The sequence below is a fragment of the Acinonyx jubatus genome, chromosome C2 (assembly GCF_027475565.1).
Source record: "Acinonyx jubatus isolate Ajub_Pintada_27869175 chromosome C2, VMU_Ajub_asm_v1.0, whole genome shotgun sequence".
Lineage (NCBI taxonomy): Eukaryota > Metazoa > Chordata > Mammalia > Carnivora > Felidae > Acinonyx > Acinonyx jubatus.
Window position 1 is genome coordinate 109,827,870 of NC_069384.1, and position 26,494 is coordinate 109,854,363.

Consider the following 26,494-nt stretch of genomic DNA (forward strand, 5'->3'; position numbering starts at 1 on the left):
TACAGTGTCATTAAAATTAGTAGAGAACTGAAAGATGCTGTTAATAAGAAGTATCATTCTCTTTAGGTGAATAGCACTGAGATCAAAATAAAAAATAAGGATGTTGAGAGTGGTGAATTTTTAGAGCTACTATATAGGACCCTTCCATATAGATCATATGACTTTTTCTCATTCTACCTATTTGTTTTATTTTACTAAATTCTATTTATTTACTAAATTTTATTATTATTTATTTTGTAAGTCATATTAAATTTCTTTTAAAGAAATACAAAGCACTATATACAAAAATATAAGTATGCCTAGTTCCTTGTGAACTGAGACCTATAAAATCATTTCCCAAGGTGCCTTAAGCCTAAGATGTAAAAGATTAATCAGTCAAGAAATATGTGTAAAGCAATTTACTATTTGTAAAAATAAAAGATTATAATCTGCCTAAATGTCTGTCTAGAAGGACATGGCTAAATAAATTATGGTGTATCAACATTATAGGAATTCACTACAACCCTATGAAGCAACACAGTAATTCTTTTATGGTAAGAGCAAACAATTTCCAAGAAATAGAGTTAAGTTAAAATGGCAGACTGTAGAGCATGTAATATATAACTATAATATAAATATATATAACAAAGAAAAAAATAAATATATATATTTGTTTGGTCGCGTAGAGACTCACTCTGGGAGGGAATGCAAGAAACTGGCAATATTAGGTGTATCTGAAGAGGTGAACCGTAGGGTGACAGGCAAGACTGGGGAAGGAAGGAAGTAGAGTTGCTCTAGGGACTGTTTTGCACCTTGTGAATATGGACTCATATAAATGTAGAGTCTATGAAAACAAATAAAAGCGAAGGAGTAGGCCAGTTGGAAGAAGAGGAAGAGGGGGAAGAATAAAAGACGAGAGTAGAGGGGCACCTGGGTGGCTCAGTCAGTTAAGCGTCCGACTTCAGCTCAGGTCATGATATCAATGTTCATGATTTGGCACCCCATTTCAGGCTCTGTGCTGACAGCTCAGAGCCTGGAGCCTGCTTTGGATTCTGTGTCTCCTTCTCTCTCTGTTCCTCCTCCACTTGCTCTCTCTCTCTCTCAAAAATAAATAAATATTTAAAAAATTTAAAAAAAAAGAAGAAGAGAGTAGTAAAGTTGTTTCCACAATCACAGTTGAGCAACAAAGGCAAGTGAGTGGGCTGGCTCAGTTTTCTAATGATGTGATTGGATCATAAAATTATTCAGACTCCTTATCAGGTTCATCTGGCCATATATGTCGATTTTTGGTATTTTTCCTTAAATTGCTTCAATGCCAGCAGAAATACTCAAGGTTATTAAAAAGATTGTGTACAACACAAGGTGATAAAAATGAACAAGGAAAAATTATGGCTATGTGTGCCCAAATAAGCACGATCATGCCCTATGATAGCCAAAAGCTATTTTTATCTGGAATTCAAGTAAACAACCAGAAAACCCAGAATTTCTCCCCCCACTTTTAGAATACTCATTTAGAATTCTCATTGAGAACACTCCACATCTGAGGCCCAGAAATGTTGACTCATCTGAGGTCATAGCTAGTGAGTGGCGAAGTTGGAAACGGACACAGGTAGTCTGACCTTGGACATACTGGTAACCACTATGTTGTAGAATGAGAATCTTGTATCTGTTTCATAAAATTACTATGGATTAAAAGAATTAGCACATATATATACTTTATATGAAACTTTATATATATAAGAAACATTATATATGTAAGAATCTTTATATATATATATACACACTATATATATAAAGCATATACATATAGTGTGTATATATATATATAGTGTATATATATAGTATATGTGTGTGTGTGTGTGTGTGTGTGTGTGTATCAAGTGCCTTCTACTCACTGGGCTTTGCTCATTGTAGATAATCCATACATTGGAATTTTCATTACGGAAGAGGCAATAGAGAAAGTGCATTTTTTGCATCAAATGGACCTATATTTGGAGCCAGCTCTGCCACTTTGTAGCTGCCTCACTTGGCACAAATTCCTTAGCCTGTTTAATAATTCCACTGCTTGTTTTGAGATCAGTTCAAATCATACAGCTTTTGCATATGACATGATATAATTCATGCTCATAATAGACATTTCTCAGACATTAAAAAAATCCAAAGTAAATTCTGAATCATTAAGGAAAGCATATTTTTAATTCATTTATTCAATATATATTGACTGTCACCGCGTACCAGGCACAGCATTGAACAACAAACCAAAATTCTCTGCTTTCATGGAACTTAAAATCTACAGGAAGGAGACAGCCTATAAACAAAGAAAAGAAATATATAGTATATTAGATGGTGATGAGTGGCAGTGGGGAAAAATAAAATAGTGAAGAGGAGTAAGATGTGTGAAGAGTTAGGGGTTATTGACATTTTAGAGAGTGCTTAGGAAATGTCTCACTGAAAACTTGATACTTGAATAAAGATCTGAAGTTGAAGAAACAATACCTGTGCAGATGTAGGGAAAGAGTGCTCTGGACACAGAGAAAGGGAAGGGCAAAGGTCTGAAGCTGGCATAATGGGCGAACCTCAACATGGCCAGAATGGCTGGAACAGAAGGATTGAGGGAACAGAGTGGAAGATAAGGTAGAGAGGTAACAATGAGGAGCAGGCTCTTGAACGCTATTGTGAGGATCCTGCTTCTAATGCAAATTAAATTGAATGCCTCTAGGGGCACCTGGGTGGTGCAGTTGGTTAAGCATTGAACTAAGGCTCAGGTCATGATCTCAGGGTTCATGAGTTAAAGCCCCACATCGGGCTCTCTGCTGTGCACAGAACCTGCTTCAGATCATCTGCCCCCTCTCTGACCCTCTCCCGCTTGTGCATGCTCTCTCTCTCTCCTCTTTCTTTCTCTCAAAAATAAATAAATAAAAACTTAAAAAAAAAAACAACTTAAAAATAATGTTTTACATTGAATGCCCCTAGCACGCTCAGAATAGAGGTTTGACATAATCTAACCTTAACACAACCACTGTGGGAGCTGTGTTGTGACTTAAAGAAATAGGGAGAATATGTAGGAGCGTTTTACCATTACCTGAAAGACAGATGAGAGAGTTTGGTCCCTATTTGAATGCAGCAAAGGCTATGAAAGGGGTCTGAGAGTGGATATATTTTTGAAACAGAGACAACAAAATATACTAGTGGACTGGTGTGGAGAAAATGGATAAGAAGGTTTGGGGATGAGGGGGGATGAAAATCAGTTTTAGACACATTAACTTTGAAATGCCTATTAGACGTCCAAGGAAGTATGTGGATTTGGCAGTTGGTAATACGTGTCTGGAGAGGTCCCTGTGGAGTATAAATGTGTTAAACATAGTTCAACACTGGATATATTTCATTTTAATCCCATGCAGATTGCTCACCCAGTCAGATGGATGTATGGCATAGCAGCTCTTCCTTAAATAGAACAGTCAATTAAACAGAACACTGGACTCCCCAGTCAATTTGGATAAATTATGAGACTAGCAATAGGAAGCTCGCAAAAACATCTGGGCACCACCACTTCTGTATTAAATTGAGCCAACACTTGAGAATAAAATTCCAGTGTTTTATTTTTGTTTGTATGAAGGCCTTAGAATGAGTAAAAAGGACATGAGGGGGGCAACTCCAGAAAAACAGATCAAAGACACTGACAGTCACCAAATGCTGAAGAAACATCCTTCAATCCAATTAAAGTTGGGAAAATCCAGTAGAAGCAACAAAACTCCGGTAATAGTTTGGTATTTAGCAGGTTAGTAATAAAGTGCTACACAAATAGCACTAAAGTCTATTTCACACTTTAGTGTGTGGTGTGCAGATGTGCCATTATACAAGGCGCTACACTCAAAGTGGAGGATTTCATTATGCTCCTGCAATGGTTTCAGTCCATGTGGTTCAGGTAAATCCATTTAATATATATTGGCTCCTATCTATGTGCAACTGCTAGTCATATATTTCTAGTAATGAGAAGGCGTCTCCCTTAGACAACTCTGCTTCTCACAACTCCATTTATCTTCAGAGTTCCTCTCCCTCATGACTTCTTTCCCAAACTTTCTAAACCCATGTGATATCGTCACATTTTCCATAACCCTTGAGCTTTTTGAACCACTCTCTTTGGAGCATCTAGAACAGTGGTTCACAAAGAACAGACACTGAAGAAACATTTACTGAATGGGTGAATGAATAAATATCTTAAAGAAAAAAAGCACATTCTACCTTCTTTTTGCAATTACCAATGAGTATTTTCATACTAAACACTCTGAGAAGTCCTGCAGTAAATGACATCCATTTTAACTTCACCTTTCCCAAGCTTATTTAACCTCCTCACCCTTTCATCTCTTAACCTGCTTACATAGAACACTTTCTGGGAAGCATGCTTTGGGGAATGCAAAAATGGGAGATGGGCTACTAATGGACTAGAAAATTTAATATTTAAAAATATTATCGGCCACGTTGTAATTTTAAAGTTCAATCAAAATAGCAATGGCCCAGGTTTTTTGTTACACTCTGTGTATCACCATGAAAATATTTATAAACTCTAAGTATCTATGCCTCCTTCTTTATGTACATGATGCATTAGGGGTGTAAGATAAGAAGAAAATATGCATTTCTCTGTACTTTATTAGGAGTAAATTCCTAGGATGTTAAATCACCGACAATTAGAAGTGATTAAAGAAAACCAAAGAAGAATTGATTTGGAGTTAGATAACCAAAGCAAGGCAATCGCTGCAAACTCCCTTTCAATTGTATTTATAGTGTACAGGTAGCAGGAATTGAAGATATTGATGATCATGATTCATTACTCTTAGCTCTTTAAGTAACATCTCCTTGCCAAGTACTCAAACTAAAAGTTTGAATTGCTCTGTTCTGCAATTGAATAAATTAAAAAGTTTGGGGTGGGGGAAGGAAATGAAAAAGAAATAAAAAGATGTGCTATAGTTTTCAATGTTGGTATTCCCATAGAGTAGGTATCAGCAAACTTTAAAGAAGGGCCAGACAGTAAATATTTTGGAATTTGTGGGCCATATGGTCTCTGTTATAACTACTTGAGTCTGCCATTGTAGCATGAAAGTAGCCAATGCACTAAAGAATGGATGTGAAAGTGTTTCTGTAAAATATTATCTATGCAAACAGGCAAGGGGCTGGATTTGGCACAGAGTAATAGTTTGCTGACCTCTGCTATTCAGAACAAAAGCTCCCCACTCTATAGCTCTAAGCATGTGTGAGAGCATGTGACCTCTAGTATGTTGGGCTTTAAGAGGTTCCTCAAAATCAAATAAATATATTTTTACATTTGGTCAACATCAGTGCTCTAGCTTCTCATTATGACCTCATTATTTTAGCCATTTCTTTGGTTTAACATCTTCCCACAAAGATTCTTTTTAGAAAACACAGTAACACATTAACATTCATTAACTCATTTATTTATTCATGTGGGGAGATCATTAGTAGATGGTCTGTAGACAAGGTTTATTTGGGGAGTTGATGAAAAAATGAGGCAGAGAAAGGGAAGCTGAGGGGCATCCAGGCCTCTCTGGAAATGCAGGTTACTTGAGGAAGAACCAAGGAAAGGAAGGGGACATGAGCAAAGCAGAGGGTAGGGCTTGCCAAAATCCCACCTCATTTGTTCTGTCTCCCTAAGGCTGTTCCTGGTCGTTCTACTGAATGTGGTACTTCTCGACCCAGCAATATGGAATGTTTGTAACATATGCTTGGGGGGATAGGAGAGGAGAGGCAGAGTAGGAACTAATGTCCTTTTTGGCACATGGGGCCTTTTTTCTTATTGCCTGGTATATGGAGCTCACTAAATGAATGCTTGGAGTTTTGAATTATGTCACCTCCACTTCTAAAGAGGTGAAATTTCACATTTCTTGGTCTAGTCCTATTTTATTGCTTTCTTTTCAATTCTTTCTCCTCCCTTCCAATGACCAACATGACAGAATGATGGAAAAAAGAGGGAAAAGAAGATGATAGGATGATACTTTGGAGAAACTGAGAAGCTGGAGCAAGAAATAGGACAGTTCTGATTTTCTTCTTCTCATTGCAACCTCTGTTCTGACATGAAACCTAACAACTACTACAGAAATAAACAAGTTTACTTTAACATATCTCAGCAAGGACTATCTTAAACATCAAAAACAATCTTATTTTTGGTTTATTTAATTTGACGAAAGGAAAGGAGCCGTCCAATGAAAACTTAGGACTAATTTTTAATGTAACTATAATATGTATAAATAGATGTGAAAATCTGTCTGTGCTTTACCATGGACAGTTTTCAACTTCTCAATCATTAATGTCATCATTATGCATTGGAATTTGGAATTTCTGTTTTTAAAGAAGTCTTTTTGAGATCAAAGTAAACTAAATATATACCCCCATGAACCATGTATGTTAATACACAAGATTCTGATACAAAATTTATATCATGGCAATTCAAATTTATCTTGCCCAACCAGTGGAAACATAGGATGCTCTGTTAATAAAATATCCTATAAGAAAATAAATGTCATTTGTTTTTGAAAATTATTTAACTTGATGGAAATAATCATATATTTATAATATTTGGAAGATGAATTTATTTGCTTGGCACTTCATATAGAAAATGCGTTACCATGAATATGAGCATTATTCATAATATAAACAAAACATAAAAATTTAATTTAGAATGCCAATGAAAATATGATTCATAATTCCACTATTTTTCTTATTCTCAGGTTTCTTAAATGATCTGTCATGGCTTCTGAGTTACAAATATGTAGAATCAGAAACAATACAACATGGCCCAGCAAATGAGTCCAGATTTTCATCAACTACAAATCCCTTTTCATTTGCTTGCATATGTTTCTGTTTTATTTTTAATATTTTTAAGATTAAATTTCAGACTTTCCCCGCCCCATTTTTACACAGCGTAACACTTAGCAATGAGCTAAAAGAATCCATGTACTAAATACAATAACAGATCCAAATCAATTACCCTATAATGCTCTTGACCTGGCTGATGTGATCTGAAGAAATGTGTTTTCATTTTTTTTTGTACCGTTTTGCTCCAGCAACTCAGAGGATAAGTAGAACTACTGAACGTTTAAGATGAGAAACTTCACTTTCTCTTCAAAAGGCAAAGAATTTGGAAATACACAGAAAGGACTTAAAGAGGTCATCTCACCCTTTCTTTATCCTAATGACACATAAAGTTAATTGTTGGATGAATCCCCAAAGATACTTTTCTCTAAGAAAACAATGCAAAAGATGCTGGATGTATGTATATTGAAAGCAAAAAAAAAAAAAAAAAAGACAGGGAGGCAATGAATACAAAATGACCCTGTGAAGTCTATTACATCTTCCAATCTAGTCAGACCCCAAGAGTCTCAAAACCAGGTGATGAACATGCTCCTTTAATGACCTGATTCACCACTGTCAGCAAAGGTGACATTGAAATCATAAGAGCATTTCTATATTCTAATACCAGTGGTGAAAAAAGATCCCCTTCTCTTCCACAGTGATCTATTTGAACTTGTATTATGGTTTCATTAGTATCAGGCTGCAAGGATCCCACTCTCACAACACGTACATTGCTTGTAGTGCTCACGTGGTTTCTTACCCCATCACTCAATGCTCTTAATGCTCTAAAGCCTCACAAATCCAATCTTACTCATGAGATTGCCCACAAGTAGCTTTCCATTTCTCAATCTTCTAGGACATTGACTTCAACATATGCATTAGTGCTTAAAAAATATTATGTATTTTTGTCTAAACATTTCACAACGTTGAGGAGTATAAATCTCAACTTCCCGACAAATGGAAATTGCATTTGATTCAAGTTTTATCTTGAAACACATATGTGTTTTGAAGCAGATTATTTTAGTGGTTAACACATAATGTTTTAAACAGATGTTTTAAAGGGGGAAGGAGGAAGAAGAAATTTTCTTACCAATGGCTTTTTGCTTTAATTCCCCTTATAAATGTTTGATATGAGACAGATTCAGGGTGACTAATGGCAGGAAGGGTCACTGTATTTAGAGGAGGTTGTACAAAGAGGAAAATGCTAAAGAATTCTCAGAACCATTTCCTGTTTCACAGTTTCTCTGTCTCTGCAAATGGGTAGGATTCCTTCTTATTTTATTTTTTCCTTCTTTGCTCCTGGTGTTTGATTTGTATTATTTGAATCTTTGTTGTTTAACATACAGACGTTTAAAAAAATTTTTTTAATGCTTTATTTATTTTTGGGGAGAGAGTGTGCCTGGGGTAGGGGGGGAGCAGAGAGAGAGAGGAGGACAGAGGAGCCTAAGTCTCCATGCTAACAGGCTGACAGCAGCAAGCCCAGATTCCTGGCTCAAAGTCAAGAACTGAACCATGAATTCACAACCTGAGCAGAAGTCAGATGCTCAATGGATTGAGCCACCTAGATGCCCCAACACACAGACATTTTGAACATTATTTATGTTGATAACTTTTAAAGAGAGTTAGATTTAATTTTAACTGAAACCAAACTTCTAATTATTATTTCCCAGTTTTCACTCCACAATCCCACTGACTAAAATGATTGCTCATAAAATTTTTGAGTGGTGTCCCCATCTCTATTATGGAGAGAAATATTTGGGAGAGCAATGTATTCACAGATCCTTCCATTAAAATACAAAACAATCAATGGCTTGACCTCTCAGGTTTCTAATTTGTAGATTCTGGGAACAAAGTGTTCTTAGGAATACTTAAATTTAATAAGCGCACTCTTAAGTTTGCTGAAAGTTAAGTCCTCGGTTTATAGAGGTATCAATCTCCTTCACAAAGAATTGATCTCACAAGGGTTGCTACTTTTTCATAAGAAACAGATTCTTTCTTGGAAATAAGCATGTGTTCTTCACCAGAGAGAAAAATGAAAGTTGGTGGAATCTCTATGCCCATCATCTATCTCTCTCCCTCCATTCATTCAGCATTTGAGAGAATTCATATATAAGGATGTAAGTATATCCAAAGGACATAAGTATACTTGGCTGGATTCTATATCTGCATAGAGGAATAGTAGCTGTAAGGTAGGAATGATTGCAGTGTATTTGCACAACAGAAAGAAATCAGTGTGGCCTGAACACACAGAACAATAAAGAAGGTATATTCTGCTTAGATTGCAGTGGGTAAACAAAGGGTGAGCGTGTTGGGTGAGAGGATACTGGGGACAGACAGGAAGCTTTCACAGTAGAAAGTTCATAAAGTAAAACACAATTAAATGAAAGGTGAATAGAAGTTCACAGGGTAATAGAAGGGAGAGGGCATTCAGTCAGACGGTGCTGCTAGGCTCAGGCAAAGAAACATGAGACAGCAAGATATACCTAGGGCTATGCAAGTTCATCTATATGGCTAGAGTATAGAGCAGTGACAAAAGTAGCAAAACAAGGCGGCAAAGAAGGGAAGGTAGGCGTTATCAGTTAGGATTGCTAATGGCCACAAATAACATGAACCTAAACAGTGGCTTAAATACTTAGGAATTTAATTTTCTGACAAGAAGTTTTGTGGTAAGTACTTACCAACCTTGATCCAACAGCTTAATTATATCAAAGCTAACAGTCAGTCTCTGGGCCATCCCTCATGGGATCAACATGGCTGCAGCAGCTCCAACCATGTCACCCCTACTGCATGTTAAATGCACAGAGCAAGGGGTTGAATGGCACAGGAAAAGACTTTTTCTCTTATACTACTTCTTTCTCATCAGGAAGAAAAATTCTTTCCCAGAAACACTCTAGAAAAACTCCCCCTTATGCTGAGGTATCATGGCCACCTTTGATGAGAAATTCAGGTTTCCTATTATCAAGGTATCTCAGTCTGATAAGTAAAGATTTTCTTAACAAGGAAGAGAGAGTGGAAATACCTACTATGGTGGCAACAATAGAGTCTGCCAGATTAGGAGCTGATGATGGAGGTTCTTAAGATTTCCCCATACTAAGATATAAGCCTCCCCCTGTGAGGTATGGGCTCCTGGCTGGAGCCTCAGTCTATGATAGCCTAATGGCCAGCACAATTTTTGTTCCCTTACATCTCCCATTTAAAACACTTTTGCTGTCATTTGGCTTCACTTTTTCCCTACTTTTGCCCTCTATCTCTTGGTTTTACAGATAAAATATTGTCTAATTTTTTATTGGTTTTTAAACGAATATATTCAAATCCAATAAATAAAAAATCCACTGGAATTGAGTTCTAAGCAGTTTTACTGGACAGCTTTCTAATAGACTTTTCTCTTGGGCCACAAATGTGAACACAAGTATCATTTACACTACCTTATTAACCATTATGCAAACAATGAGTCATATACATGAATTTTTCTTTCAGGAAAAGTGAAAATGATTCTCACAGGAGAATATAGAAAATATGAAGAGTGATATCCTATTTTGTTTCCAAAAGTGAAATACTTAATGGCCTACATTTCTTATTCAACTCAGAAAAAGATACAAGGCTAACAAGTTCACTCATGATGAAAATCATTTCCTGAATTTCATTAGCTTTGCTCTTTTATGCTACATTAAGTAAAGGAGTCTAAATAAATTCCTGTTTGCTCAGAAAGATCTCTCAATTTATGCCACAGGCAATTTGGTTTAGGGTTTGCTTCTTCTGCCTTAAGAAAAAAAAAAGGTGATAAATTCTTATTACAAAGATCAATCTACGATTGAATACATTGTCCATTTACTCCTTGTAGCAGTTAGTATTTTAAGTATGGACTAAATGACAGTATGCTAAGTAGATGAGACCCATTATGAATTTACAAGCAAGGTTGAGTAATACCCACTATGAAGTTCTGGCTTGTCGCAAAAACAGGAAATGGCCTTGCAAAGCAGGGAGCCTGTAATTTGTCAGTTTAGCTCCTTTACAATGCAGATTCTACCAAAGATTTCTGGATTCCTCCCTAGTGACCCCTACCCAGAACATCCATGTGACCAGGAATTTTTTTTAACTTGTTCACCATGAGGACTTTTCCCCCTGATACCTATATAATGTTCAGTTAACATCAATGTTCATTTAGTATGTACGGTTAAGAAAACACAGAGTGATAAGAAGCTAACATACATCTAGTAACATTTAAAAATGCATTTGTGAAGATTTGACTGCAGGTGATTATCTCCTCTTTCTCCCAAACACCACAAAAATGGCTTAAATAATGAAAAATATTTTAACTAATAAGGACAAAGGGAAAAAAAGAAACTGTAACTCCAGAAAAACCATTAGAGTAAATTTTTGAAAGTAGAATAAGGTGGAGGAGAGATAATTGACATAGCAGAACAGAGAATGTCCAAAGCTAATTGACCGCACAAGGGGGTTCTGATGGAAAATGAGCTTGTTTACCTCACAAATCCCCCAAGTCTCTGTATGTGGGAAAGTAAGTGTGGAGAGTGGAAGTTAGTCTTAAAGACTGACTACTCAGAGACTGTTTGAAGTCTCAAAGCTCCTCCAAAACAAGCACACTAAAAGGAAAAAAAGGAAAAAAAAAAGTTTAGTCTCTGGAGAAGTTTTCAGGAATCAGGGAACACAAAGAAGCATAAAGGTTTAGGAGGAAAACAGGATGATAAAACTGGTCTACACACATCCCCTGCTCTACCCAGAGCCCCTTCTGCTCTGCTTTTAGAGTTAATTGTTGCCATGTTTATGTTTGTCTGGAAGAAAACTGGAAGATAGTCTGTGGGGAGAAAAAAAAAATCGAAAGCCCAAGATAAAAGACCTCTAGATGTTTAGGAGTTGCCCAAAGACATGTAGACGTTTACTGTAAGTGCAGCAGGCTAGTTGAATCCTGTCCCCGGCCCCAGGCCTCTCTCCAACCACTCAGAGCTTCTTAGAAGCTTTTCGCACTTCGATCATATATATGTTTACTGAGGGAGTAACATACATAAGAAATCCTTTCCCGTGACAAAGAGAAACCAAAACAAACAAACGTTTCTAAAAATAGGACCCAGTTAAAACAGATACACAGGTCAAATAATATCACATCCATAAAATAAGAACAGAAAACTATTTTATAAAAGGCAAGCAGAGAAAAACAAATTGGAAAGTAAACTACAGAATAAAAAAAGAATCACTCCAAGTCACAAGCCTCAATAAAGTAACCCAAACAACAGAGATGGAAAATAATAATAAAGAGATTAGAAAATTAGAGGATTATTTTCTGTGGCTCAACATCCAATTAGGAAACATTATAGAGAAAGAAGAGGAGAGAAAAGGAAATGATCAAATAGATAAAACAAAAAATATCTCCCAAACTGAAGGGCTTGTGTCTTTAAGGTAAAGCACACTGAATGTCCAGTAAAATTCATGACATAAAATAGCCACACGAAGGCATAGTATTAAGAAGTTTCAGAACACCTGTGGTTCAAGGGTAGAATTTAAAACACTCACAAAACAAATATTCATCAGACTAGTAACGTTAGAATCCAAAAGACAGATGAATAAGAGTATTGAAAATTCTAATGAAAAAGTATTTTAAGTCTCTAATTTTCTAGCCAGTAAAATATCAGTCACATGGGAGGATTGGATAAAGGTATTTTCAGATCTGTAATAATCTGAAACCCTGGATCTCATACCCTGTTTCCTAGGAAGCTCCTGAGGTTTATCATTCATAAAAAAGAAGCTAGGAAAGCAGGACAGAGAAAGAAAAGGGATTCAGGGACCAGTTCATTCCTCACAGGAGATGAGAAACGAAACTTTTGGCATGATTATTTTAAGTCTAAAAAGCTATTAGTTTATATTAAAGCAAGAAATAGATATCCGTAGGAGACAGATCATTAGTTAAAATCAGCAAGCAAAATAAAACTGAAATATCAGGGATTGATAGATGATTTGAAATATTTGAGCCTTTGGAAAAGTATTGCCTGGCATTTAACAGATCTATTAGAGCATCTGCAAAAAGTAATCAGTGGTAACTACATAAAAAGGTAAATGGTTTGAAATATAATATAGTAGTAATCACCTTTAATATAAAAAGTCATATGAGAATGAAAACCTAATAAACATACACTGCTGTTTCAGCAGTGAATAATATTCTTTACTATCGAGTTCTTAATGTTTCCTCCCAAATTCGCATGTTCAAGTCCTAATGCCTCATATGATAGTATTAGGAGGTAGAGCCTTTGGGAGGTATTAGGTCATGAGGGTGGAGCCTTCATGAATGCAGTTAATGTCCTTATAAAAGAGGCCAGAGATCCCTCACCTTTCCACCACGTAAGGACACGGTGAGAAGTTGGCCAGACGTCTGCAACTCAAAAGAGAGCCTTCACTAGATCTCAACAATGCTGACATCTTGGACTTCAAGCCGCCGGAATTGTTAGAAATAAATTATGTCATTTATAAGCTACCCAGTCTGTGACACTTTATTACAGCAGTCCAAATGGACTAAGACATAAAATAAAAATAATGTAAAGGCTGGCTCCTATTTTTATCCTAGATGGGAGAAAGGAAGAGTAAGGGTGGTTAAGAGAACCAAATTCTGAATTATACTCAGTACTCCAAAATACCTTGAATCTTCTTAAACCCCTCTGCTTAGTATAATACTTCCACGCCCGACAATGTTCAAAGACCATCTTTTAAATGTCTCCAGAAATCTGCTGGGAACTTGCCCTTCTTACAAAGATGAAATGTCTCTGCATGTCATTTTGCCAATTGGATTGCTTATTTTTATTTGCTATTTTTTATTGAAGTATAATTCAGGCGTCTGCCAGTTTCTTAAGCAGACCTCCACCAGGTCTTCTGCTTTCAGAACTACATGGTCTACTATTTTCAGAAGTATTTGATGTGATCAGCTGCTGAGAGCTGGGGTGGGGGCAGGGGGTCACTCGGAAGAAAAAATTGGGTAACACTTCTGTGAAGGTTTCAGCTCTTTTGTGATGACTAGCTCAGATGCTCTTTAGTCACCTCCTTACAAATTCTTGAAATTCTGGGGCACCTGGCAGCTCAGTTGTTAAGCATCCGACTTTAGCTCAGGTCGTGATCTTGCGGTCCATGAGTTAAAGCCCCACGTCAGGCTCTGTTTTGACAGTTTGGAGCCTGCTTCAGATTCTGTGTCTTCCTCTCTCTCAGCTCCTCCTCTGCTCTGCTCTCTCTCTCTCTCTCTCAAAAATAAACATTAAAAACATTATAAAAAATCCAAATTCTTGAAATTGTGTTGCTATTATCTACAGTGTGTTCTTCTATGTTCTTATACGTCACTGTCTTTTTTAACTTTGAAATAATTGCAGAGTAATAGGAGATTGCCAAGAAAGGTACAGGGAAGTCCTCTCCATACTTCCCTCACCCCCCCCCCCACTGTTAACATTTACAATGTTAACTATGATGCAATATCAAAACCAGGATATTAACACTGGCACAAACCACAGAGCTTTTCAGAATCCATCAGTTATGTGTGCATTTATTTGTGTACATGTCTATGCAAGTTATCACATATATAGGCTTGGGTAACCATTACCACAATCAAAATGCAGCTGTACCATCACAAGACTCTCCTGTGTTACCTCTTTATAGCCACACTCATGCCCTCCCCCGACTCCTAAATCCTGACAACAACTAATCTGCCATCCATCTCCGTAACTACGTTATTTACATGTTGCATAAATGGACTCACGTAGTATGTATCTTTCCAAGATTGACCTTTTTCTCATTCAGCATAATTTCCTTGAGGCTCATCCAAGTTGTTGTGTATATTAGTAGTTCATTCCTTTTCATCACTGAGTAGTACTCCGTGCTATGATGGTACCACAGTCTGTTTAACCATTCATCCATGTGCAGGACATTTGAGTAGTTTCCAGTTTTTAGTAATTATCACTAAAGCTGCTGTGAATATTTGTGCACCAATTCCTGTGTGGAGATTAATTTTCATTTCTCTGGGATAAATGCCCAAGTGTTCCATTGCTGTGTCATATGGTAACTCCATTATTAGGTTTAAAGGAACCTGTCAAACTATTTTACAGACTGGCTGTACTATCGTACATTCACACCAGCAATATATGAGCAGTTAAATTTCTCTGCCTTCTTACCAGCATTTGGTGTTGTCATTATTTTATTTTAGCCTTGTGGTAAGGATGCAATGATATCTAATTATACTTCTAATGTGCATTTCTCTAATTGCTCATAATGCCAAATATGTTTATGTGTGTTTGTCATCTGTATATTCTTCTTGATGAAATGTCTCTGCATGTCATTTTGCCAATTGGATTGCTTGTTTTTATTTGATATTTTTATTGAAGTATAATTAATATACAGTGTTATTTTAGTTTCAGGTATACAATATAGTGATTTAACAATACAATACTCAGTACTCATCACAACAAGTACCTGTTTTGTTTGTTTTTTTTATGTTGAATGTTGAGAGTTCTTTAAGTGTTCTGGATACAAGGTCTTTGTAAGATAAGTAACTGACTCACAAATAATTTCTTCCAGTCTGTAATTTGTCTTTTCATCCTTATAACAGGGTCTTTTGCAGAGAACAAGGTTTTTTAATATTGAAGAGACCTTGTGTATGTTTTTCCTTTTATAGATCCTGCTTTTGGTGTCAAGTCTGAGAATTCTTTGCCAGTCCCAGATTTTGTAGTTCTTCCTCCTACACTTTTTTTCTAGAAGTTTTATAGTTCTAGATCCATTTTGAATCCAATTGTGTAAAAAGTGTGAAGCATAGGTCAAGGTTTTTACTTATTTTTTCTCCCAATGGATGTTATGAGAAATCATTGTTATCAAATCATTCACTGCAAAGGCTATCTCTCTTCCACTGAATTGCTTCTGCTCCTTTGTCAAGAACTAATTGAGTATATTTGTGTGTATCTCATTCTGCTTCTCCATTAACCTATGTGTCTGAGTCTCTACCACCATACCGCCATCTTGATTACTGTGTAAATGCCTTTTTAACATCTCATTATTGTTTCTTTGGCAAGGATTCAGGAGGTAAACACATAGGCTTGATCCATTATTTTTTTACTAAAAAATACTTTCTAAATGTCTTTGTTATTTTTTTCACTAGCTGTGGTAAAATTTGTTGATTTCATGCAGTTAAAAATAGTATAATGGAAAAATGGTTTGTTAATATTTTAGTTACCAAAACAGTATAGGATCTATATATATTTGAAAAAGAATACATAAATATGTGACAAATGCTAAGAGGCTATAAGAATAAAATAATGCCAAATCAGAGAAGAAACAATATATTTCCCTAGAAGTGAGGTGGGGGTAAGAGAAAGATTAAGAAAACCTAACCAGAAAAAATGACACATGAACTGGGTTCTCCTATATGTAAAGAGGGTGTGAATAAGGGAATGAGTAGTTGTTTCACAAGATTAATTTCAAACCGTAGCCTCAAAGAACTTCTGCCTCTAGTCAAGATAGAAGGAATTGGGTTTACCCTCATGCCTGAAACAACTAAAAATAAAAAAAAAAAAAATGGATGAAACAATGGCACAAAAGACATTGCACATCAGACAACAAAGGACAGTGATCCTTCCAAGTTGGGAACAAACAAGGTGAGTCCTACAACTGCCCCAGTTTCATGCCTGGGGCTTAGGCAAATGGAAGAGAAAATCCAGGCAAAGCCCAATATCCCTCTAAATGGAGGAGACAGAACATTGAGTCCAGAACAGCCAAGGCAGGTAGAGTTTACAAGGCAGACTATCAGATATTTGGGTAGTGAGAGTTGCAGGGAATGAAAATCTTGGAAACCAGCAGAAGGTTTCCCTGAAGGGTTCAAAAGATAGTGATCAGCACATAAATGGGATCTCAGGGAAAGAACCACAAGAAAGAGACCATACAAGACCAGGAATAGCACCTCTCTCTACCCAACAGCCAAAGTAGAAGCACCTCATTATTTAGGGGCATTGGCTAGAGTTCGAAAAATGTCTTCCGTCATCATTAGGAAAATATTAGTCTTAGTTCTCATCCCATCTAGCAAAGCTCACAAGCAATGCCCAAAAGGACCAAACTCTCCAAATCACCACATGAAGAATAAAAGTGGAAAATACTCAGACATAGAAAGGTTAAATTCACGAGGTCCAGCAACCAATAAAAAAAAATAGTCATGCAAAGAAGCATGAAAATAAACAACTTGTGAAGAGAAAAATCAATCAACTGACCCAGAAATGAAGTCAGTGGTATAATGTTACTGTTTTGGTATTCCCCAAAGGCATTAGGAAGTGAGGTACTTTTCATTGGGATGATTAAACATGGAAAAGGTGAAAAAAATGTAAAGTGGAAAGATAGAATTCAGTGGAAGTGAAAGGTGAAAGCTGTTAAGTAGTCACAAATATTTGGTGGGATGCTAGTTTTCCTACCTTTCAATGAGAAGGGATTGGAAGCAAATTTATTAAAATCTTAAAGCATATTGCAGCCCCAGGAAGCTCAGAGATTTAAGGACGCTGGCAGCCGACTTTTGGGTTATCTTCGCAAAAGTAATTTAATTTTAGAATGTGGAATATTTGGGGCGCCTGGGTGGCTCAGTCAGTTAAGTGTCCGACTTCAGCTCAGGTCATGATCTCGGAGTTTGTGGGTTCGAGCCCGGCGTCAGACTCTGTGCTGACACCTCAGAGCCTGGAGCCTGCTTCGGATTCTGTCTGCCTGTCTCTCTCTCACCCCTCCTCCACTCACACTCTGTGTCTCTCTCTGTCAAAAAAAAATAAACATTATTTATTTTTTTTAAAGAACGTGGAATACAGAGAAACAGCACTGGACCTTTGTACCAAGGACTCCTGCAGTGGTGTAGGATTTACTGGAGGACCCAGAGACTCCATCTGGACCCTAATCAATACCGGACACAATTACATGGTACTAACAGGTGTTAACTAACCTCTTCCTTTCCCTGTTTGCCTTCATTTAAGGCATAAAGAGGTAAAAGAGACAATTTTATCAAATCTACTCCCTGCCAATTACAAGAAAGGCATAAATAGACAAAAATCTATTGCTTTGAAACTCTCCATTGCTTGGAAATGGTGGTATTGAAACTGAAAAATGTAGCTGCTAAGCTTGCTGGGCTTCCATGGGTTTGGATCTTGGCTGTCTCGCTGTCCTTCCCTGCTCTTGCAGGATCCAGGCACCAACCTAGGTAGTCAATGCTACCTTTGCAGACGTCTACAAAGGTCTCTACAGACCTCTCTGCAGCATAGAGTGCCTCACAACCTCCTCCCCGCAGGGCCCATAGGACTAAGAATAAAACTCCTCAACAGCCATCCCAGAGGACACTTAGAACCTGCACAGGAAAAGCAACTGAAATGTAGAACAAAAAACAACAAACCACAGTAAAATCTGACCGACTCATTTATTATCTAACCAATCCTTAGTTAAACAATGTTCTTTCACTTTAAATGTTAATTCAGATTTGGGGAAAAAAACACAGTCTCTAGCATTTCTTTTTGGAAGTTTGAGTTCTGCCCGTGATAATAACAAAAATTACTGTTATTTTAAAGGGCTTATTTAATTAGCAAAACTGAAGGTTGGATTCAATTGAAATACAGCTAAAAATATCATTTCAGGTGAGAACAACAACGTTCTTCTCCTTTCCGAAATAGTAGCAGGTAGAATTGTAAGATCTTGACCAGGCCAGATTAAGGGGTGAGTCAGCTGGGCCTCTGCCCAGGGCACCAACCTATAAGGGCACAGAACAAACGTTGTCCTCTGTTGGGGAAGGCGTATTTATAGAACTCCACTCTGTGTGAATGTAATATGATGATAAAAGGACTATTTTGTAAAGTTACTTGGGATGGGACAGGTGAGATCCCACAAGGTGCTGCTGAGAAGCTAGGCAAAAACTAAAAACAAAACTTTTATTTTGCCCCGCTTGTGTGCCATTTGGAGGCTTAGGAGAATTACACGTGCCAACGACTGGACGCTGACTGTATTCAGTTTTCTTTTTTACAAGGAACCCAGCCTCAACCTTTAGTTCTGTTGAACAAATATTTAAAGAAAATCAGTGTCAGAGGGTGTCTAATACTTATATGCTGATGTGCGATATTATTAAGTTACCACACATCTCGCCCTGAGATTCAGCAATGCAAACCGTGTCTATCCGGCCATGTGTGACTGAAAGAGAGAAATAAGTAAGATGACATTTACATGACTAGCTCACCAGATATGAAAAGGAATGAATAATACCAAATCGCATTTTAGCAGAAGTAACACAGTGCACGTGTTCAATAGTTACCCGTCAATAGACTTATTCCACCTGTCCTAACATACTGTCTAATCTGACTGATGAGAAGTATTAAAGTGTTACCCTACTCATTTTAGCACATCGCCTGCTATTCCTGGTTGATTTGCAAGCCGAGAAAATCTCTGAGGCAGAAAGTCAGTGAAGAAGTTGGGAAAACCAGAGGCCTGTCTTCTGCAGAAATCGGAGGAAAAGTAAGTTGCAAAATTAATGGAATGTCTTGGCGTCCAATAAAGAGTATGTTATGCTGCAACAGAGTAGGACCTATGCATGTACCTGTTCATTCACTTAACATACAGACTCCAGCACTGACATTTACAGTCCCGTTCATTGTTCTGGGAACTGGGGAAACAGCAAAGAAGAAAACAAAGTCCTGTTATTATGGCGATTTCATTCTGGAGAGCAGAAACGGTAATCTAGTAACTATATACAGTATGTCAAATAACGATGAGTGCAATGGAGAAAGATAAAGTAGAGTGACGGGAAGGACCCTGTTGGAGGAGGGGGTTGGTTGATTTGCTGTTTTATTTTTCATAGAGTGATCTAGGAAGGCATCACTGATAAGATAACATTTAAGCAGCGAAGTGTAAGAAGTGAGAGTGAGCCACGGGTTTGTTAAGAAGAATGTTTTTGTTTTTGTTTTTGTTTTGTAAAAGGAGCAGCAAGTGAAAGAACTAGGGGCATTAGTGCATTTAGTCAACAGGAAGGAGGCCAGGGAGTGCAGACATCAGAGGACAAAGGGGAGAGCGGTGGGGGAAGAGGTTGGAAAGCTGGCAGACAACCCAAGTGATGGAAGTCTTATTGCTTGTTGCTGGGACTTTGGATTTGAAATAGGAGGATTTGAAATAGGAGGCCACAGAAGCGTTTTGGCAGGAAAGTGACATGATCTGGCAAATGTTTTTTAAGGGCTTGCTTTGCTGCTGTGGTAAGCCTGCATTGTAGAAGGGAGGTAGGAAAGAGGCACAGAGGTCATGTAGGAGGCATTTCAATCAAACAATGGAGGAAAGATGAGAACTTGGGTGAGGATAGTAAGACGCCGCCATGCCACGGATGTGTGGTGAAGGAAACCCCCATAGCTCATAGCTCGTGATAACTTATACATGGGGTTGGACAGGAAGTGGAGTGTAAAGACAGAAAAGCCTCCTGGCAGTGGGGAGGATATCTTACCCTTAGAGAAGAGGCTTCCAAATGTGATAGTTACCTATTTATTCAAAGCCTTCCTAATAAAAAGTATCTATTTCTGGGGCAAGTTCTCCTTCAAAGAGACCCATGAAATTATTATTTAGTGAGATATTGGGGGGGGGGGATGAATTTGAAATGAATTTACAACAACTAAATTTTTAACAACTATTTATTTACAACTTAAATTTATAACAGCAGTTCAATGTCTACAAACCTTAAGACTGCTTTAGGGAGCATTATCTGCATGATTTCAGTAATATGCAATCATAAGGAAAGCATTTCACTAAAGGGATATAAAGATGATATACATATAGGAAAGAAAATCAATTTTTTACAGATTCAGTTAAAATTTTTTTCAAAGCGGTAAAAGTAAGAAGGCACCATAAATTCAAAAGTATTAGGAAATAAAATCTGTATTTTGACTGGTTGAGTGTTCAAATATGTTTTAAAGATTTTATTTAATCCTTTATATACAGTAAGTAGTGGCGGTAAATATTTTTTTAAATGATACAGGCTGTGGAACCAGTCAAAAATTTTTATATCTTCCAAGGTAAGTGAGAGATTCTGTGGGGTTTTTGTTTTTGTTTTTTGCTTATTAAAAAAATTTAGAAATAACTTGCAAATAATTCCAGTGATGATGGAGGAAACTAAAGTTACAAGAAAAATTATAAATGAGGTCTACTTTGAAGCCAACAAGAACATGAGCTGGGCCAGGTTAACAGAGAAAAAGACTATAGGCAGTTCAAGGCTGAGGTGACAATTCATTCTTTTGCCAGGAAAAAGATGTTAGTAGAGATCACCAATATCAACCTTAACTAAAACAAGCCAGGGGACAGAGCAGAAAGCTCCACATGTTTGCAAAGGGTATTTGTTTCCTCTTGGCCATATGAAATTAATTTGGGGAAGCAAAATGAATGGCAAAAGCTAGGTGATGGCCCAGGGGAGAAAGTTCAAGACTAAATGCAGATGGTAGATGGGGTGAATGCTAAAATCCCAACAGGAGGAGAGGCAGGTGTCTCAACCATTTCTTCTACCCAATTATTGTTAGAACTTGAAATTCAGAAGAATTCGCCAGGGGCAGATTTAATAGATGTTAATATGTTTCTGTGATTTTTTAGCCCAGGGAGTATAAGCAAAACAAGTAATAAATTAATCTAAATGATGTTAAGCCATCAATGACCATTATGTGTTATGCATTGTTTTTAAGCAAATGCATTATATTTTATTTTTCTGTCAAGTTAGCAGAGACTCAAAGAAAATGCAAGTATTTTTATGCATTTACAAGGAATAAAGCCCAATCTGATGTTCGAGCACCATGCTATTTCCTCTAGCAGCAGGTGGTGCTTTTTGCTACAACAGGCAAACTGTCTTTTTTTTTTTTAATTTTTTTTTAATGTTTATTTATGTATTGACAGAATGAGACAGAGCATGAGCAGGGAGGGGCAGAGAGAGAGGGAGACACAGAATCTGAAGCAGGCTCCAGGCCCTGAGCTGTCAACACAGACCAATGCAGGGCTCAAACTCACAGACTGTGAGATCTTGACCTGAGCTGAAGTTGGATGCTCAAGGGATTGAGCCATCCAGTGCCCCCAGGCAACCTTTGAATACTAGGATTCAATGACTATCCGTAGGACCAAAAACTTTTAAAAAGGAATCAAATAAAAGCTTGGCTGCATTTCTGGCTTCACTCTCCTCCATTCTCCCACTATCCTCTTTCCCTCTCCATAGTTTTAGTTGATCCAATTTAAAAAATACTATTTGTAGTAATGAAATATAACCAACAGAATAAGAGTAAAATGATGGATCTGAATAATGACAGACTCAAGATGTGTAAAATGATTATATGACAATCTAGGATAAAGAAAATACATAGTTAAGTACAAAAGTAGGCACAGAGCTTCCTAGTAAACACAGTTAAAAGGCAAGTGAACTATAGTACATGTCTAATTAATTACCTAATGAAAAGATTAATGCAAGATCACTAAGGTTCTATTCTCTAAGAAGAATTTGGAAAATGAAGAAAATTTTCGCGTTATGACAATAAATAATCGAATAAGTATGCGATAATGATACACCCAAAAAAATAATAATGCTTTCCTTGGGATGCTATTTATTTAAAAAAAAATAGGAACATAGGTTCCTAGATAAGCTTACCAGGAGATGCTTTCCTTCTCAATATGTCACTTGTCAACAGAAGGAAACTGTCAGGTGCTAAATTGCTAACCCTGTGTAGAATGCCTTCTGAGAATCGCTGGAACATGTTCTAAAATTTAAGGCTTAGGTTTTAAAAGTAATATTCCATTCAGTGAGCCTCACATTCTAGGTTCTTATACTTCAAGTATATTTGATTTGGGCATAGAAGTAACAGACTTACAGATTTTTTTTTTCTACATGCACATCTTAAAGCTCTTTACCTACCAAGTTTCCTCGATCTGTTTTTCTCCCTAAGTAAATAAGCAACTACAACTAAATTCTAGTCATCAGTAGTTGTAAACACATTGAGTCAAATTTGGCAAAAATTAGAAAGTCTGCCAAAAAGAAAAATAAATGCACTTATACATAGCTCTATCATATTATTTCAGTTGAGTCGAGGTAGGACAAAGACCTAGCATCTGTCAACGTCAGGAGGTCACAACTGAGACCTGAATTTTGTGTCCTGACTAGGAGTGGAAGAAATCACATCATGCCTCTTACCCAAAACCTCAACATATGTGGGACTGTTGGTGGCACAAACTTGGGCAGTTTTAGTCAGATTTATATCATTCCTTGAAGTCATTTGTTATCTATTGACACTGTGTCCTACAGTAACTACAGCCTGCAAAGAGATTCCCAGCGAAAGTAAAACCCACACATTTGAGGCTTTCTGCCAGTTCCTTTGAATGCAAAAGTTGAATTTTGCATTGTTCCACAGGGAAAGAAAGATTAGTTACAGTTAGCAGCTTTTTCCTGCAATGATTACTGCAGTGAATAATTTAGTTCTCACAGTACAACACTGTGCTCTTCAAGTAAAAGCAGACTCTGGCCAGTCTTTGTGAATACCTGGGTCCTCCAACAGGACAGGAACATACTTCTTCCATATTGTTTAATTTCACCTCAGTGAAATACCTTATTATAGAAATTGTACATCTATTCATGGTTCTTTGATAAAAATGCTACCCAAACACACTGTGAGGAAGAAAATTCTGATGAAGAGGCAAAAAATAATTTTGCTTACAGCAAAATGAAGTTTCAATTGACCACTGGCTTGTGTTTCAGCATTATATTTTAAATGGTCATGGTCTTGAAACAACACCATTTGTTAACCGGCCACCAGAGGAAAAAAAAAAAAAAGGGTGTGATTCAACTGGACTATTTAAAACTCAGAAGGTTTATTAGGATTAATAAATCCGGTTTCTAAACTGATGCATATAAGCTAATTAAGAAGTATGTGTAAAAATGGCATCTTTCACAGGAGTGAGCACTATTATTTTTTCTTAAAAGCTTTATAATATTGAAAGATAAAATGAGAATATAGAAGCAAGGGACTATTCCCCATCGTACATAGAATAGGTAACCCAAGAGGGAGAAAGTACATACTTCAAGCTCTGTTTTAGGCTCTGCTTTTGGGGAATCCAATTTAGACATTCATAATTTTAGCTTATATAGCCCTCTGTTTTCTTCTAATAATGTTTCATAAAGGCAGTTCAACCCTGTGTTCTAAAAATGTAACATGGTTCTTGGCTTGTTTATGAACAAGGTTAAGGTTAGGTAAATGCTATCTTTTATTTTGTAACCATATTCATCCATCTTTTCCTTTAAGCCTTCATTATACTGCAAATTAGAAACTCACATGGGCATTAAGTCCTTTTGGGGGAACAAGTCGATAAATAGGTAACATTAAAATACCAATTTACCAACAATAAATCTCTCTTTGAGCCTTTATTTAACTGGAATTTCAATCATTCTCTGTAGACAGATAATTGGTCACTTAAAACATTCATTTACTTTATCATTTTATTAAAAAATGATAGAAGTTTCTAGAATATGTCTTAAGAGTTTTTTTTATTGAAGTACAGTTGACACAAGAGAAAATTTCAAGCACAAAAAAGACTTTAGACTCCTCCCCATTATGTTATCATTTGTAGTGTGCATAACTTTATGCCCAGCAATTCCATTTTAGAGGATTTTATGGAAGTTATTTCCAAAGTGTATATAAATACATGTATAAAATGTTCACTGCAGCATTGTTTATATGGTGGAAAGATTTCCAGGACATATTTTCTAGTGAAAGAATCAGTACACAGAACATTGCCACAGAAACTGTGAACCAAATTATATAAAATAAGAATCCACACTGTGTAATTAAATACTTGCACACCCATATCACACATAAACACACATGTGTTTCTCAGTGGAAAGATTTAGGTGAAATTCATGTTGATTTGTTAAAATTAGTTACTTTGGATTAGCAGAATGGGATTTGGAGTCTGGTAAAAGGAAATTTTATTATTTATTTTACACACTTATATTGTTTGAATGCTTCTTTACTAAAAGAATATTCATGTAGTATTGTTTTTTTTTAAACTTATATAGCTATGGAAAAGAATGATAATTACCTTAAAAGCAAAAGAAATCATATTTTGTTATCCATCTCAAAAATTGCTACTCCTGAAAGCCTTTCTCTCCTTCCTCTGCCTTCTTCTGTATTTGAATATATATTATTCTTACAGTACTTATTTAATTCAATAATATTTATTAAAGTTCCCCTGAGATTCAGTTGTGAAAAATGTATTATCTCTATCCTCAAGGAATCCACAACTCAGAAGAGCAAAGACGTGCATTAACAATAAGGCAATGACCAGATGGCTAATATACGGCAAGTATGAACAACATATACTTGTGGGAAGCGGAATTCCAAGCAAGTCCCCAAGTCTTGCAGCTGGTTTGTACTGACTTTGGCCTTTGGGAAGCACGGGCAGGAGATGGGAGACTGAGAGAAAAGATGCAGGGATTTCTTCCCCATTTCCTCTCTGCTTAGTCACCCTGCTGTTGGGCACATGCTATGTGCTAGACATATCCTAAGCATATTACATTTGTTACCCAATCTGAGGTAAGCAAAGAAAACCCTGCCTTTAAAGTAGAAGCCATTATTATCTCCACTTTAAAAACATGATATAGACAAATTGCTATGGGTCACAAGGGGAAAAATAGTGAAGCCAGACTTCTAATGGAGGTAAACTGACTCTGGAGCCCCAACCCCAATCACTATCGTATACTATAACTGTCTTGGATAACCTGAACCTATCACTTCAGGGAGGAAACATAACAACTTTTACTCTTGAGTATATGCATTAGGATTTCTTAAGATAATAGATTGCCCCACATTAATAACTGATTTTTTCCCATACTTGATGATTTCTTACCCTTGTCACAGAAAGAAAGAGATGACCTTTATTAGGTATATTTTATAATTTTACCTACTGTTGCAATACAACATGAAATGGGTTCACGGCTCTATTTGCCTCTATTTCCATCTTATAACTTCTTCAAGGGGATATGTTTGTATCCTAACATCTAACATGGTACTGAAAAGTAGTCTGTAGTCTGTGGTGAGTTGTCCAACTAAAATTCCCCATGATCTAGAACTGTCTTACAGATTCATCAAACATGTGCTGCCTTCTCTAATATATTGCCATTGTGACTTAGAAGTTTCTAACTTAAAATAAAAATAAAACAGAATGGAAATGTGGAATTGGTTCTACCTTCAAGTTTTCTATCTTTAAGATTTATAGATAACTTACAGCAAGATTACACATGGTATTTTCCCTTTAATTGATGTTATTTTATAATTTGTGTTATCATTGATGTTAATTTTTAAAATAGTGCTTTAATAATTCAAATTTGGATATATCCTTGAAAATGTATCCAAATGTTGTGGTTTGGATGTGTTTCAAAAGCCCATTAAGTTATCCACAAGTGCCAAAAGTTTGAATTACCTTGCTATGAGCCAATGGAAGTTTTTTTTTAAAAGTCTTTTCTATAAGTAAGCTGTAGTTTTCACAGTAGTCCAGAGGCTACTTCTCATGATATTAAAACTAACAATTATTTACTTAATTTAGGAACCCACTCTGTACCATCTATCATGCAGATGATGACTATCATGTCAGAAAATCTCTAGTCTACTGG

At 36.6% G+C, this 26,494-nt stretch overlaps 2 long non-coding RNA genes across 2 annotated transcripts in view; one reads left to right on the top strand and one right to left on the bottom strand.

The window, feature by feature from the left end:
* Positions 1-26,494, bottom strand: part of LOC128315271 (uncharacterized) — a 225,339-nt gene that overhangs the window by 20,417 nt on the left and 178,428 nt on the right. The window lies entirely within an intron of this gene.
* LOC128315272 (uncharacterized) lies at positions 15,702-19,920 on the top strand. The gene is made up of 3 exons (XR_008297927.1): positions 15,702-16,475; positions 17,647-17,769; positions 19,228-19,920. It is a non-coding gene; the product is annotated as an uncharacterized LOC128315272 (long non-coding RNA).